Raw genomic sequence first — 13,067 nt, 5'->3', positions numbered from 1 at the left:
GAGAAAAGCAAGCAATCTTTCTCTTATCACCATACATATTTTACTTCGGGGTTTTATGTTTAGCTGGATTAAGTGATGATGTGGAATTTAGGTGATATGGAATCTAGGGAATTTTTAAAAAGAAGTTTGCTGGACATGATCCTATTTTGCTGTGGTCAAAAATGTCTTTAGCTTCAGCTTTTCTTTTCCCAGCTACCATGGGTTTCATATATCTGAACAGACCTAGAACTCTCAATTTTTGGAGGGTTTTACCTCTAATTGGGCATATACTTCAAAAGGATAAAGTGTTCTGTACTTTTAAAGTTCTCCTAGAGCAGATATGATTGCCATGGGCATGTATTCAATAACTTTTCGCTTGAGATTTTATAGGCTGGTCATTCTCTGTTTAGTGATAACATTCAATCACAAGCTGGTGTAATTTCTGAACAAAAATTTCTCACAGAGAAATTTCACAAAGGAACTTTGAAGTATTATGTGCATGTTCCATTTGTTGCAGTAATATGAAATCTTGCAGCACTAAGATTAATGATTGACATATCATAGGTACTGAATCAATATTCAGTGAAAAAATGAATGAATGATGAATGTTCACGACATCTTAAATGACAACAAAAGATTGGAAACAATTTTGGTGACAACAGTAAAGGAATAATTACATAAATCATGCTGTAAACTGGGTACATATGGCATATCTAATTTGAACATAAGTTCCTTTGAAATATGTAACTGTTTTCTCCATTATATTAGCATAGTGATTTACCCATTGTTGGCACTCAATAAATACTCATTGAATTAGATTAACACACTGGATTAAGCATGGATATGCCCCCAAATCTCAAAGCATCCCCCAGGAGTTGGGACTATCCACCTCAAAGTCATGACCATCCTTTACTCTAAGCCTAAAAGATGTGGATTTGGGGGGAACAATTTTTTCTATAGAGTTAATGTCAGTAAAAAAGACCCATGACAAGGCTTTACAAAATTATGAATATATTAAATTTTAACTGTTTTAGAGTTGCTTCAATCAGTTATCTATATAGATTGCAAGGAATAGTTTTTCATAGCTGAGTCAGTTCAGCTGAGGCCCTTGAACATCAGTAATCACAAATTAGCATACGGAATCTGAGAACAAGAAGTGAAATGGATTGGTGAGGAGGGATAGATTGGGAATTGGGGATTGACCTGTATACACTGCTATATTAATATAGATAACCAACAAGGACCTACTATTTAAAAAAAGTGAATTGGATAGGAATGACCTTCTACGCAACATTTCAGGTATCCAGTTAAACATGTGATTCATTATGGTCTACATAGAGTAAAAGTCACAGGTTAACCGGGAGAATAGGAGCTGAGTTTATACCTTTCTTCTGATTTGAATTGAGAAAGTATAAGATTTGTCTAGTTCCTAGGGAAGGTTTAATGCCTGGCAGTTTTGATTCAACACAGGGAAGTTGTTTCATCTTGAATTTTTAGAACAAGTATGTGCATAGAAGAGAAGCCTTTGGGCTTATCAAAGTATGGTTTCTTTCACTTTTCACAAGTTCCACTTATTTTCATAAAACAGAAACATATTTCAAAATCTGTATGTGTATTTTTGTGATTTTATTCATTTGTATTATTTCTCCTTCATTTGTCACCTATGAGTGTTTAACTTAGCATTCCCCAAAGGATCTGTGTTAATATGCTGTGTACAGTGGCCCAAAAAGAAAATGACACAGAAGCAAGCCTAATATTTTTAATGCTGTTAATTTATTTATGGTAGCTTAAAGCCAAAAAGGAATTTGGGGGATGGAGCAGACTGGCACACACAGTCATGGCAAAGTACCAATGGTGCCCTTTCCCCACCTGTTCCTTTCACATTTTCTTCAGCTTATGTAAACCACTCTGCAAATGCAGTTTCAAGTCTCCCCACTTCCAACTAGATATCTGCCTCTAACCCTCTCTTGTAAAGGAATTCTTGCATTACAGCTACTGAGGACTGCTCTAATCATAAAGTTTTAGTGAGTTAAGAGTTGCAGTTGTCTGAGGAACTGATTTGTTCTATAGAAACACAAAAATATGTCCAGTCACCATCTTAATCTATGGGGCCCTCGAGAGAGCAAAATGCTGTTGGTATAGGCTTTCGTCTCTACTTTTGAGTCCCTTGATTTGTTAGGATAATCTTTATATTTGGCTTAACAGCTTTACTTTAAAAAGTCAGAAAAGCACCTGAAGTTTTGTCCTAGTTTAGGTGCAGTTCTGCCCCTAGATCAAGGCAAGAGTGGACCTGGTGTTGGGCCCCCCTCACTTTAGAAGGTCCTGCTATGGCCCCCCTCTAGCTGCACCCTCCCATGAGCTGAAAAGTCCATGGCTCAAGGGGATGTACCCATCCCTGCTGATACTCCCTTAACCCCTGGCTCAAACACACACAGGCCAAGCTTTGAAACACAAATTCCAAGAATCACAGGGCTTGTGCAGTCTTCTTCCCTGGCCTGTCCTCCCAAAGGCTCACTTGCTGCTGGTGTGCACACCCCTGGGCCTGCAGAGGGCTCAAGGAATGGCTATCGGCTGGGTTATTTACTTTATGAACTCAAAGAGGCAGGTTGAGAAATTCCACTTGAGGGGTTTGGGCTTGGAAGCCACTCTTAGAGATGGTTTTTAGGACTCATGTGTCCACCTGTAGTTCAGAAAAGATTATCCTGAACCTAAATTTCCCCCAGGTCCTCTTCCCAGTCTCAAATTTCTTACTGGTAAGTAATCTTCTGGTTATAAATTGCATAATTAGTAACAATGACTTGCTCCAGGTGGTAACCTCAGTTCTCCTGAAATAGAACCTCTCTGATCATCTTCAATGTTAAAACTGCTGCTTCATTTAGTAGATGAATGACTTTTTAACCAGAGGAAGATGTATAATTAAATGCAAAGGTGATAAATTAAATCATACCATTAGTATTAATACTTTCATGTTAGGTTTAGGAATAATCTGTTTATATATGTTATTTAAAGTATTGGTAGCTTTTCCTGTGGTAGCCGCCGGGTTGAGGGGAGAATGGCCTTCTCCTCTCCCCGCCATGGCGTGTGCTCGTCCACTGATATCAGTGTACTCTGAAAAGGGGGAGTCATCTGGCAAAAATGTCACTTTGCCTGCTGTGTTCAAGGCTCCCATTTGACCAGATATTGTGAACTTTGTGCATACCAACTTGCGCAAAAACAACAGACAGCCCTATGCTGTCAGTGAATTAGCAGGTCATCAAACCAGTACTGAGTCTTGGGGAACTGGTAGAGCTGTGGCTAGAATTCCCAGGGTTCGAGGTGGCGGCACTCACTGTTCTGGCCAGGATACTTTTGGAAATATGTGTCTTGGGGCCCGCATGTTTGCGCCAACCAAGACCTGTCGATGTTGGCACTGCAGAGTGAATACTACGCAGAAGCAATATGCCATCTGCTCTGCGTGGGCTGCCTCGGCTTTACCAGCGCTGGTCATGTCTAAAGGTCATCATATAGAGGAAGTTCCTGAACTTCCTTTGGTGGTTGAAGATAAAGTTGAAGGCTACAGGAAGACCAAGGAGGCTGTTTTGCTTCTGAAGAAACTTAAGGCCTGGAATGATATCAAAAAGGTCTACGCCTCGCAGTGAATGAGAGCTGGCAAAGGCAAAATGAGAAACCGTCACCGTATCCAGCGCAGGGGACACTGCATCATCTATAATGAGGACAACGGTATCATCAAGGCCTTCAGAAACATCCCTGGAATTACTCTGCTTAATATAAGCAAACTGAACATTTTGAAACTTGCTCCTGCGGGGCATGTGGGACATTTCTGCATTTGGACTGAAAGTGCTTTCCGCAAGTTAGAGGAGCTGTATGGCACTTGGCGTAAAGCTGCTCCCCTCAAGAGTAATTACAACCTCCCCATGCACAAGATGCTCAATACAGACCTTAGCGGAATCTTGAAAAGCCCAGAGATCCAAAGAGCCCTCCAAGCACCACGCGAGAAGATTCATTGCAGAGTCCTGAAGAAGAATCCACTGAAAAACCTGAGACTCATGTTGAAGCTAAACCCATATGCAAAGACCATGTGCCAGAACACCGTTCTCTGCCAGGCCAAGAACCACAAAATCCGGATGGCTAGGGCAGCAGCAGCGCTAGAAGCCAAATCAGATGAGAAGGGGATTCCAGGCAAGAAGCCTGCGGTGGGAAAGAAAGGAAAGGAGGCTGTTTGCATTAAGAAGCTGAAGAAGCCAAAGAAGGCTTTGGTGGAAAAAAAGGCTGCAGTGACCAAGAAACCAGCAGCTGAAAAGAAGCCCGCTAAAAAAGAAGCCCACAGAAAAGAAACCCACCACAGAGGAAAAGAAGGCTGCTGCGTAAACCTAAATTTATTTATTCAGTAAAGGTCAAATCATTTTGGACAGCTAATTTTGAATAAAGACCTGATCAAAGAGTCAGTGAGAAACATGAAAAAAATAATAATAATAAAAAAATAAAGTATTTGTAATACTTAAGAGACTTTTGCCTTTTAGACTATCTGATAGATAAATATGATTCTATTTATTTAAAACATGTAATTGATTTATAATTTCAAATGAAAAGAAGTAAGAACGTGAGCAAGTTTGTAAGTGGTATTCTAATATTTAAGAGAAATGGATTTACCAAATTTATAAGTTAAATTAGATTTTCAAGAGCCTTTGAAATGCTTTGGAAGGTTTTTCTTACAAGGAGCACGTGTTTGCTTGGTCAGGCATTCAAAATGCTTAGAAGTAATTTGAACATATTAAATCTATTAATGTAGTTAAAATATTTAAGGGAGGTTGCTGGATACAAAATCAATATAAAGAAGTAATAATATTTCTATATTCCAGCAGCAAAAAAAAAAAAAAAATGAAATGGCCCCCATAAAAAAAGATACTTGATAAATGACATAGGTGTACTGCAGGGAAGTGAGAGAAAAGACAATCTTTCCAATAAGTGAAGCTCAGACTGTTGTATACCATGTGGGAAAAAAATGAAAGTGGACTCAATTCACACCATACATAAAAGTCAACCCCAGGTGGATATGAGATCTAATATGAGACAAATTATAAAGTTATTCAATGATTAATATATCGTCACAACCTTGAGGTAGAGAAGGGTTTCTTAAATGAGACACAAATACACTAACCGTAATGTAAAGATTAGGAGGGTTGCGGGAGGCTCTGAGCTGAAGGCAGCAGGTCCAGAGAGGGTGGCCAGCCAGCTCCAGGTCATGAAGCCTCTGGGAGGAGGCTCAAGTAGTCCTTCTGCAAGTCCAGAGCAAGCCGTTCCTCCAAGTAGGCTCAATAGGATGGCATCTAAAATTTTGGATCAACGGAAGAACCTCAGAACACACTTAAAAGGACTACCCCCCGCCCAACAGGGGGAGAGGAAGTGGTATCTTGGACGAATGGATGGCATCTGAACCCACCTGGTGGGAAGACCAGTGATGTTTTCGGGTCCCCAATTACTGCCACTTCACCCTGGCACATCTAAACAAACCCAAGGGTCACGTTTTCCTATGTGAAGGAGAAGACCCCAAATCAGACCTTAAACTGCAATGACCGTCTCCCGCAGAGAAGAGCCAAACCAGAAAGGTGGCAGGAGGGAGGCAGATCAGGCCAAGGAGCCTGAGCCCACACCCTAGACTCACAGCCAGGAGCCCTCACAACAAAGCCCTCACCCCACTGGGGGGCAAATCCAACAACTCCTTCCATTAAGAGAAGCAAATTGCTTCCCCATAGCCAAGCAAGAAACTCGAGGGATAGGGTATCAAATATTATTGTGTCTCTTAGCCCAAAGGAGTGGGGTGGGAAGAGGGCTTGGGTATTTGAAGCCTCCTGAGAGCTGCACAGAGGGCTTTGCCTTCCAGACTGCCCAGCGTGACTCCCTAGGGATGCTCATTTGTAATTCCCTACGAGGGGAACTGTAAGAAGGGCTGGGGAGGGGGGTGTAGGGTGCAAGGCCACAGTGAGGCTTGATGAAGTGGGATTTCCACATCCTTGTTGCATCAGCGATCTGTCAGCTAATTGGGTATCTAGAAATGACTAAAATAGTAGCAGAGTTTAAAGCCATTGAAAAAGAACAAGAAACAGTCTGTCCATTGCTGTGGAATAGAGAAGGAAGGCATAAGCAGTAACACTAAAGGTTGTGAGGAGTCTCTGGATACGGCATTTAGGTCCGAATGCCATCTACACTTCAGGGATTCTGTCTCCACTCCTGAGACTACCGCTGCTAAACCCCAATGCATCCTTTTTATTTTATCCCCGGCTATTGTTCTGCGGTCTTTTCTTGGAACATTTTGATTGCTTTTCCTCGGTAGCTGTCAACAAAAACCAAAAAATTGCTCTTGGTCTTATGCTTTATGGAAAGACTTTGTACCCTGATCTTCTGAGGTGCCCTATTTCTGCCATGGAAAACCTTCACCAGCTCTTACATAGGAATGCCTGCCTTTCGTTCACAAGGGACTGATTTTGGTCTCTTTACAGGCGGTTTTGCTTGCGAATTGTTCCTTTGATTCTCTCACCAGCCTTAAGTTTTGGCCTTTATTCTTTCCCAATGACATGGACATTTCCCTTCCAAAGCTACCGTTCTTCCTCTCTCTGGGCCCACTGGCTTCTGCAAGATTTTAAATCTAACCAGATATATTCAGGCAATGGGGTTATTTAAAACCTTCATAGGTCTTTCTTCCTGTTAATGGTGGGAAGAAGATGCTCAAGAACCTTGGGCTCTGAGATTTGAATTCTTTAATAATATCTAAAAAGCAATTTATGCTTCACATAAATGACTACTGACTCTGGTCTGTTTCTAATACTTCTCCAGAAAAATGGCGGTTATTCAGGTACACCAAAGAGGAAGAAAATTTCACTTAGACCACTTTATAAAGGTTTGCAGAACCTCTGGACCATATTTAGAAACAATTTCCAGAAGAGACTTGGAGACCTTAGGCCAGGAAGTTAAGCAGTTTGGCAGCAAAGTTTCAGCCTGCCAAATCCATGATATTTGCCCAAAGGTAATGGCAAGAGTCATGTTGCTTTAATCTGTCAGGTGAAAAGTTTCTCCCAGTCAGTGCCTAAAGGGCTACAGTCTCAATTCCCACACTTCCCTCCTGTTGGACCAACTGTTAACAAAGGAGAGAGGGTGGTGGAGCTATTGGTTTGAGTGCCTACAAAGCTGATGCCAGGTGCTAGAAATATCTTCATCATTACAAAAATTTAGGAAAGCAGTAACTGTGTTTAGTCATATTCCCATCAGTCTAGCTGCTTAAGTGCCTGCAAGAGCTACCTGCCAAACTCCACTTCTTATACTTGGCACATTGCAGGGATTTGCACGCGGCTTTGTCTACCAGATAGTTTTCCCTCTTTCAATTGCCCCCCTGTCTTTGGAGCCAAGAAACTCATTCCATGTGACTCTATTGAGTACTTCCTGTCTCCATCCTTTAAGTGGTTTGCGGTTCAAAAGTCATTATAAGAAAGTTGTTTGGAATTCAGAGCATTTTTTCTCCCATTAAAAAAATGTCATAAATGGTGATTAGCTTTTTAAGCCCAAACATACTAACTTGTTTAACTTAGAGTGTAATGTTCCAGTTGTAGAAATGAGCTACCATTTATAACTGTGGTTTTGTTTTTGTTTTTAATATAGAAGAAAATTGTTTGTGAATTCCAAATTGGACTGCCAAGAAGAAACCTGACGTTGCAGCGCTGGCCCTTGTGGTCCACCCCTCTCAAGCCACTCACTGCTGTCAGCCAAATGAGAGGAAAATCTCTTAGCTCTACCCAAAGGCAGGGATTTCTGGAGTGGAGATGGGGGAAACAGGAGGTGGGAATACAGGCCTGGGGGAAAGAGTAAAACGTGAACTATAGCAAAAGCCTCTGGGCAGCAGTGACAGAACTCTCTGCCTTACTTTCTTCTCATCTTTCCCCCCTTCTTTTGCTCCGTGAGGCCGTCAGCATGGGTTTACAATGCCTGGATTGTCTGGTCACTGGGAGAAGCAGAAGAGGCGTTTCTATACATGTGAGCCTGATGAGGGTGGTCATTTGTATTTGGGAGAAATTCTATGCATTGGGGACTGCCTGTATTTGGAAGATTCAAGAATTCTTAGTATTCTTTTCTCAACTTCTAGGCTGCATTGAGAAATTATTAGTCTCTATTAAGCCTTAAAACTTTCTAAAAGTACATTTGGTGCCAAACTTTAGTAGAGTTGTATCAAAAACAAAACATCAAACCTGTACTAACACTGCAATGTAATTTTATTTATTTATTTATTTTTGGCTGCATTGGGTCTTCGTTGCTGCGCCTGGGCTTTCTCTAGTTGCGGCGAGCGGGGGCTACTCTTTGTTGTGGTGCGCAGGCTTCTCATTGCGGTGGCTTCTCTTGTTGCAGAGCACGGGCTCTAGGCGTGCGGGCTTCAGTAGTTGTGGCGCATGGGCTCAGTAGTTGTGGTGCACGGGCTTAGTTGCTCTGCGGGATGTGGGATCTTCCCAGACTAGGGCTCAAACCCGTGTCCCCTGCATTGGCAGGTGAATTCTTAATCACTGTGCCACCAGGGAAGCCCGCAATGTAATTTTGATAGGAACATTTTGTTATTTTCATAAGGCAGGATTGGGTAGAGCAGTTAAACTTAGCAATCATGTATTTTATTTTTTTTAAAGCAAAGATTAGTACATTAATTACATTAAAAGAAAGCACTTCTGCTTATCAAAAAATACCATTAAAAAATAAAAATACGGGCTTCCCTGGTGGCGCAGTGGTTGAGAATCTGCCTGCCAATGCAGGGGACACGGGTTCGAGCCCTGGTCTGGGAAGATCCCACATGCTGCGGAGCAACTAGGCCCGTGAGCCACAATTGCTGAGCCTGCGCTCCGCAACAAGAGAGGCCACGATAGTGAGAGGCCCGCGCACCATGATGAAGAGTGGCCCCCACTTGCCGCAACTAGAGAAAGCCCTCGCACAGAAACGAAGACCCAACACAGCCATAAATAAATAAATAAATTCATAAATAAAGTTATGATCACTGATTATTAAAAAAAAATAAAAATAAAAAAAATAAAAAAATAAAAATAAAAATACAAGCCATAGACTGGGAGAAGATATTTGCAGTCTATGTAATCAATGAATAACAACAATAAAAAATTTGTTTCCAAATATATAAAGAACTTTTACAATTTGATTTTTTAAAAAGGTAGAAAATCCAATAGAAAAATAAATGACTTGATTATGCAATACACAATAGAGGAAATACAAATGGATAATAAACATTAAAAAGTGTTTTTAACATGATTAGTAAACAGAGATATGTTAATTAGAACAATGAGATACCACTATATGCCCACCATTATTAGCAAACTATCAAAAGTTTTATAATACCACATATTGGTGAGGAATTCTAATTTTTGGTGGGAATGTACTGTAAATTGTACAGCCACTTTGGAAAACAGTTTGGTATTATCTAAGTTGAGGATATCCATACCCTATGTCCAAGCAGTTCCACTACTGGACGTATAGACGTGGTTTTCAGAGTAGGGTCCCTGGATCAAGCAGTATCAGCATCACCTGGGAACGTGTTAGCAATGCAAATTCTTGGGCCCTACATCAGATCTACTGAATCAAAAACTTGGGAGATGGGGCCCAGAAATCTGTTTTAACATGTCCTCTCGATGATTCTGATGAAAACTAAATTTGAGAACCACTGACTTAGAGATTATTCTGTACAAGTATACAGAACAACACATAAACAGAAAGTTCATAGCAGATTCCCAAATGGAAACAACCCAAATGTCCATTACTGGTAGAATGGTATATTCATTTTTAACTTCGGACTAACTGAAGCATCTTTATATACTGAGGGTTGAGAGCAAGTCAAGGGAAAAGATGAAGTTAAAAGAAAAGAGAATAATTTGATGGAATAAGTTGAATATCAGATAAAATCTAAATGGGAGGGTGTTATTTGAGGAGAAAAGAGGTGCTCCTTTATTGAAGACTAGAGAAGGAATGCAGAAATTTCATTGAGGGGGTAAAGTAGGAGGATTGGAAGTTTATTCATACATGAGAGCCTTTATTTTCTTTATTATTAAAAATCAAGGTCATATGCAGAGAAAAAAAAAATTCACCTGGTTTAGTTCGGCCAGAATGATGAATTAAATGGAGGATATAATGAGACCCATCACCCCTGCATCCTTTGAATTCTTGAGGGTGACACTAAACTCTACTCCTGAGATGTAATATTGTTTTTGATTTACAGTCTTGGCTGAGAGGTGAGGGTGTAGTTTCAGGGACTTCTACTTGCCTTTCCTAGTACAATAACTCTTATTCTACAAGTCAAGGAACTAATATGAAGGTTCTGTAAAATCCTAATGTCTGTTCCAATTATACTTTCAAACACTGGGGAAATGATCTCTGTGTAGATCTGTGGATGAGTGGAGATGTATACCTGGCTAGGTCTCTATTAATACCTTGACCCTCACATACTCCTACTCTAACAAGGGTGTCAGAAGGTGCTTTGGGTCTCTGGATATTAACATCAACTCAGACTCTGTATCTAATAGTCCTTAAAAGAGCCATGTATTCCCCTGTCTCTAGTGCATGGCTACCCTAGTGCACAGCCATAAGACCCTTTGGGGAAGAACTGGGAGAATGAGTACTATATACACTTGCCACGGTGTTGCAGGGTCCTTCTTCATGTGGATCTAGCCTCTTTTTCAGACAATGGAGATGTTCTGTGGTGGGTTTGAAAATTGGCTCAGGTTTGAAAACTGGGCAAGGGATCATGACTTTCCATTGAGGCAGCTGATCATAGGCTTCTGCTCATCTATTCTTGGTCTCTTTTGATGATATATATTAAGCAATATCCTTGGTGGATGCACATCTATCTCACTCCTTAGAAGACCTTCTTCTATTAAATATCTCCATAGATTCCTAGAGATCAGCCCCCTATCCACTCCATTCCAAACCTGCTGCCCATTAAGAACATTATACCCATGTTGATTTTGGTGGTAAAGTGCTACCATATGGCTTCTGCTCTTCTGGGAATCCTATCATCTCCATGGCTATTAGGGATCCTAGTTCTGTAACAGAATCTTTCATCAATTCCAGCCTACAGAAGAGAGCCACCACTGAACTTCTTAATGACACTGATTCAGTGGGAACTCTGGAGCATTAATTGCACCTCAGAGTTGGTCCCTTCTTGAGACAAGGAGCTCAGTATTTAGTATCCCAGTGTTAGTCACTAGCTGTGGTCTGCACCAAGGGCAAGGCGGCTCCTATTCAATCGGGGGCAATTCCCTGGAGAAGAAAGCACTTCTTCAAAAGTTGATAGCAGCCAATGCCTAGAGCAGCTGGGGGATGGATACAAGGATGTGATAAAAGCCATCTGGGTGGGGCAGATCCCGAAACTTCTGCGCATTAGTTTCCTTTATCTATAAAATAGGGATATCAATACTTAGTTCACGGATTTATTTGGGAAATAAAATGAAATTAAATGATAGGCAGCTTGAATCTAAGTGGAATTTGGACAAGCCAGGATGTCTGGGGAAAAGTGTTGACTAAGTCTGCCAGTAGCCTGTTTGCATGTAGATTAAAGAGCATTGTGGGAGAAGATTCAAATTGTGATTGTTATTAAGATTCATTTGGTCATTTGCTCCCTGACAAACATTTAGGGCTCTTCATTCATGTGTCAGCACTCTGCTAGGCTGTGAACGTTCTGACTGGTTTAAATGTGTGGAAGTTGGGGAGGTGACCTATCGGAAGTCCTTTCCTCTCTGTCTTGGAGCTAAGAAGCACTGGGGCATGAATCAGGCATGATAAGCCTGACCAAGTTGGAGACCTGTGAAGACTGGGGGCAATAAGGAAAAACAAACGAGTATTTTACTAAAATCTCTAATATACTGGAAACAAGGAGCACAGCTTAGGAACTCATCTAACAAAGTCTTGCATGTGAATGGGGGTGGGGATCAGGGCAGCTACTTCCCACTTCACAGCAGAACATCAACAGCTTTGTCATCTTAAGGGCTTCACTGCCTCCAGTGTGATGGTAGACAATTGTGCTGGGAAGACTTGTCAATAGATAGCACTGTGACTCTGCAGGACTGTGGCAGCAGGTGACAGGTGTGGACATTTGTGAGTACATGTGTGAACCCTCTGGGAACTCTCAGAAATTCTCCAGGCCCCCTCCTCAGCTTCAGGTTGATGAAGCCTGGGGAAGCTTGGTTACAGCTCTAGCCTGTCGAGAACATTCAGCTGGGTGTGCAAAACTTTACTCCCATTACTCCACCCATTATTCCATTCATCCTCCCCAATTCAGTGTCGTAACCTTGAGCCCTTATGTCACCAAGGGGGCACCCTAAATACACATTTTAATTACTGTCAGTTTAAGGAACACTCTAGCTCCCAGACACACCCTCCCAAATTCTTTCATTTAATGATAAACTCTCTGTCAAAATCTGTTTTTTTAAATTAAATTCCAGAATGGCAACTATTTATTCAAAGTGAGTAGAGGAACCAAAAACCTAGAGTATCTAGTGTTCAAAACTAACCTTTGCAAAAAGATACTGGTTTGTTGTTTTTGTTATGCTTTGTTTTGTACCTAGATGATTCCATGAGTCACTGGCTGAATGATTTGTCTTTTCTTTTGTTTTCCCCTGCCCTAGAAAGATAACTGACTTTCCTCGTATCAAAAAATGACTCAACATTGGATAGAATTAGAACTAAAAATATTAGCCTTATGGTTTATTTTCATTCCATCCATATACTTCCCTAAGCCTTCTTTTCTAGCTTAGGAGTCTGCTTGAGTGATGTGTAATCCTGAGCTCTGACGGGTGTCCCAGTCCTCCCTTAAAACCAAGGTTAATACAAGTGCATGAAATAGTTTTAATCAGATCAGAAACAAGAACTATGGCCACAAAAAGAAGTCAGATGTGGGATAGACAGAGGGACAAATAACATGAAATTACAAAAGGGTTAATATGAAATCCCATTTCTTAGGAAGAGGTGTCCTTATAAAGCCAATATGGGGTTTATTTTCAAACAATTTATTCATCTTAAATTTGGAGTTTGTTTATTTCAACAAATATAGCCATATTTTT

At 40.9% G+C, this 13,067-nt stretch overlaps 1 pseudogene; it reads left to right on the top strand.

The window, feature by feature from the left end:
• The first annotated feature begins 3,017 nt into the window (after nucleotides 1-3,017).
• LOC103018173 (60S ribosomal protein L4-like) lies at nucleotides 3,018-4,347 on the top strand (annotated as a pseudogene).
• The last annotated feature ends 8,720 nt before the right edge of the window (nucleotides 4,348-13,067 follow it).

This window comes from Balaenoptera acutorostrata, chromosome 14 (assembly GCF_949987535.1).
Source record: "Balaenoptera acutorostrata chromosome 14, mBalAcu1.1, whole genome shotgun sequence".
NCBI classification, from domain to species: Eukaryota; Metazoa; Chordata; class Mammalia; order Artiodactyla; family Balaenopteridae; genus Balaenoptera; species Balaenoptera acutorostrata.
The sequence above is the reverse complement of the archived record's forward strand: the minus strand, read 5'-3'. Positions and strand labels throughout refer to the sequence as shown.